Below are 4,269 nucleotides of genomic sequence, written 5' to 3' on the forward strand. Positions count from 1 at the left end.
TCTAACTATAAGCTTTATCAAAAAGGAAAGTTTTAAGCCTAGCCTTAAAAGTAGACAGGGTGTCTGCCTCACGGACTAAAACTGAAAGGAATTATGAAAGGAAAAGAATGGCAGACAATAATCAGTGTAATGTTACATTAGAAAAGTTGATTCCTTTTCTTGCATATATCATAAACTGTTCAGAGCAAGCAAAAACTAAAACTGAAAAAATAAAAATCATAGTTAAGGCAGCTACAAAGTTTTTTAGTGTAAAAAATTTGTCTTGGGAGGAAATCCATGATGAGCTCAGGCACAGTGAAGGATCTTTTTAAAATGAGGCTTCTCAAATCATCACATAATTCTAATATTACAATGGAACGCTTGCAGTTTATTAGCAAATGGTCAGAAATTTAAAGGCTTCATTAAATTTTTTTTTATAAAAAAACAGATTTAATATGCATTCAGGAAACATGGCTCAAGCCATCATTACAGTTTAGTATTCATGGTTACTCAATATTACGTAAAGATAGAACAAGTGGGAATGGAGGAGGATGTGCCATATTTATAAAGGAAAAAATTTAATTGATTCAGCTCCAAGTAATGTCAGATTTAGAATTTATTGCAGAAGAAATTTGGACAAATGAAGCGAATCTTAAAAAAGTGAATTATTACAATCCTTGTACAATGGAGAGGGAAAATAGTTTGGTGTGGGGATGTCAATGCACATAGCACTTTATGGGGAGATCAAGATGATTATTGGAGGAATTTTAGAAGAGATAATTGAAGAAAAAGAATTGGTAGTTTTAAATAATGGGGTAGGTACTCGGGTAGACTTGGTAAGAGGTAAGGAATCGGCTATTGATCTGACTTTAGTTTCTCAATCTATTGCTGATAATTATAGTTGGGAAATATTTAAAGAAAACACAATGGGGAGTGATTATCCAGTTTTTACAAGGATAGGAATAGATATAGAAGAAGATCAGGTAGAAATTGAGGGGAGGTGGAAATTTGGGAAAGCAAAGTGGAATAGTTTTAAAGTGATGAGTGCAGTTAATATGAAAAATGTAGATATAAGTAAACCAATAAATTAATTCAATTTAGAAATTAGTAACTGTATTATTATCTCGGCCAAAATATGTTTTCCTAGAAGTAGTGGTTAAAAAAAAAAAAGAAAATAGTTCCTTGGTGGACACCAGAATGTTCATTAGCAATTAAACAGTGGAATACGGCTTTTAAAACACTTAAGAAAACCATTTGCTTCCAAAATCTAATTAATTATAAAAGGAAACAGGCAGAAGTTAGGAAAACTATAATAAATGCTAAATGGGATTATTGGAGGAAATATTGTGAGTCTTTGGGAAAAAAATACTGCTTTAGATAGAGTATGGAATACTATTAGGAAAATGAATATTTTTTCCTAGTAATTAAAGATCCATCCATCCATCCATTATCTGACACGCTTGTCCCAATTGGGGTCGCGAGGGGTGCTGGTGCCTATCTCCAGAAATATTATAATAGACAATAAAAGTAAAGCTGAATTATTAGTTAAAGGCTTTGCTAAGATACATAGTACAGAAAATGTAAATAATAAAGAAAAAAGAGGGCGTTAAATTACATTACAGAGAAATATTACATTGGTTCATAATGAAGAAGATTGTGAGTACTCTATTAACATGAAGTTTTCCTTGTTAGAATTAAATAAAGCATTGAAGAATTCTAGTAAATCTACACCTGGGAAAGATCAAATTAGTGAAAGTATGTTAAATAATCTTAGTGATGTGAGTAAAGAAATGTTGTTAGAATTGTATAATAATGTGTGGGACGAAGGGGTATTACCTGATATATGGAAAGAAGATCCTAATTCAGCTGAAAGTTATAGGCCAATAGCTCTAACATCATGTATAGGTAAAGTCATGGAAAAAATGGTAAATAACAGATTAATTTATTTTTTAGAATCTAAAGAAAAGATTAAGTCTTATCAATTTGGATTTAGAAAAGGCAAAAGTACAATAGATCCTGGATTATGTCTGGAACATGAAATTAGACGGGCTCAGGTAAATAAGGAGTGTGTGCTAGCAGTCTTCCTGGATGTGGAAAAGGCTTATGATATGTTATGGAAAGAAGGGCTATTGATTAAAATAAAACAAATAGGTTTAAGAGGTAAAATATATTGATGGATAAAAAGTTTTTTTAACTGAAAGATTTATTAGAGTAAAAATAGATGGGGAAATAAGTTCAAAATATCAAGTTGAAAATGGTACTCCCCAAGGTAGTATAATAAGTCCTATTCTATTTAGTATAATGATTAATGATATTTTTAGTAGTATAGATAAATCCTTTGGTGTCTCATTGTTTGCAGATGATGGTATTATTTGGAAGAGGGGGAAAAATATAGAGTTTGTAAATAGGAAACTACAAGAAGCATTACAGAATGTAGAAGCTTGGGCTTTAGATTGGGGTTTTAGGTTCTCAACATCTAAATCTAAATGTGTTGCTTTTACAAATAGGAAATTAAACAATAATGTAAATCTCAAATTATATGGGGATGTTAAAGAAAGGATGGATCAAATTAAATATTTAGGTATCTGGTTTGATAAAAAACTTACATGGAAAATACATATAGATAAAATAGTTGAAAAAAGTAATAGTTCAAAGAATTTTAAATATAATGAGATGTTTGAGAGGAAAAGATTGGGGAGCAGATAGGAAAGCATTAAAGACAGTATATATTGGACTAATTAGATCAATTTTTGATTACGGTTGTATAGTATACAGTTCAGCTTCAAGTAGTTTATTAAAGAAAATAGATAGAATACAATATCAGGCATTAAGACTTTGTTGTGGAGCGATGAAAACTACCCCGGTTTCTGGTCTACAAGTGGAGATGGGTGAGATGCCACTGGAGCTCAGGAGAGAACAACTAGCCATAAATTACTGGGTAAATATTAAAGGACATAATGAAATTCATCCTCCGTATGTTACACTGCAACCATGTCAAGAAAAAGAAAAGAAAAAAGTTTTGGATGGACAATTATAAATAAAGTAAAAAATGTAGGAATAGATAACTTTGTAATCAGTCCTGTGGTTGTTATTCCTGCTATTCCATCATGGATCTTTGGACAGGCTGATGTTGATTTAAACTTATTGAGAAAAGGGAGACAGTTAGAAAAACAGGAGGTGGAAAGTTATATTAAAAAAGAATATTCAGAGTATATACAAATTTATACAGATGCTTCTAAAACATTAAATGAAAAAGTAGGTATAGCATTTGTAATCCCATATTTAAATATTATGAGGAATAAAAGAATAACAGATAAATTGGCAGTGTATACAGGTGAATTAATGGCTATCTTAATGACTTTACAATGGATTGAGGAAACAAAAGACAGGGAGGTTTTAATTTGTTCAGATTCAAGTAGTGCATTAAAGTGTATTCTAGAATTTAATTCTGAATCAAGGCAAGATATTATATTGGATATTTTTTTACTTAATTTTTAGGATTAGAAATGGTTCTGTTGTTAGATTAGTCTGGATTCCTGCTCACATGGGTGTTACAGCTAATGAGTTAGCTGATAGTTTTGCTAAGAGTGCTGTAAAAAAGGATGTTGATTTAAACATTAACATAAGTGACAATGAGTTAAAGAGTATTATTAAAATGTATTTCAAGAAGAAATGGCAAAAACAGTGGGATAAAGGAGGGAATGCTAGATTTTATTATAGTATTCAAAAAAAGGTTGGAGAATTAAGGAAATGTAATAGAATAAAAAAAAAACATATACCTGTATCTAGGATAAGATTCGGACATACAGGATTAAATAGTACTCTTAAAATAATGAATAAGCATAATACAGGGTGTTGTATTTGTGGGAAATTAAAAACTGTCCAACAAATTTTTTTAGAATGTAATAAATATACTCAGGAAAGAGAGATGTTGCGTTGAGAGTTAGGAATATTAGTATTTTCAGTTTTCTAAGAAGAACGGGTATTTTAGGGAGAATATAATAGATTGTCTGATCCATACTCCATTCTGGAAGGTGGCGGTAATGCACCTATAAATTGTTTGCCAACCGCCAGAGGCGTGCACAGACATTTTATGGGGCAGGTGCTCAGGAGGGGGGGGAGGGCACTTTTTAGCGCACGTGGAACACTTACCGGTATTTATAAAAAAAAAAAAATACACGCATGTTGAATGAAATTTGACTTTTATTTGTAACATTCTCTAAACGTGAGTTTTCAATGGAAAAAAGTCACACCACCAACAGAACAGTATGCTTGCTCATCTCTCTTCTT

The sequence above is a fragment of the Cyprinodon variegatus genome, unplaced genomic scaffold (assembly GCF_000732505.1).
Source record: "Cyprinodon variegatus isolate N-32 unplaced genomic scaffold, C_variegatus-1.0 Scaffold798, whole genome shotgun sequence".
Classification (NCBI taxonomy): domain Eukaryota; kingdom Metazoa; phylum Chordata; class Actinopteri; order Cyprinodontiformes; family Cyprinodontidae; genus Cyprinodon; species Cyprinodon variegatus.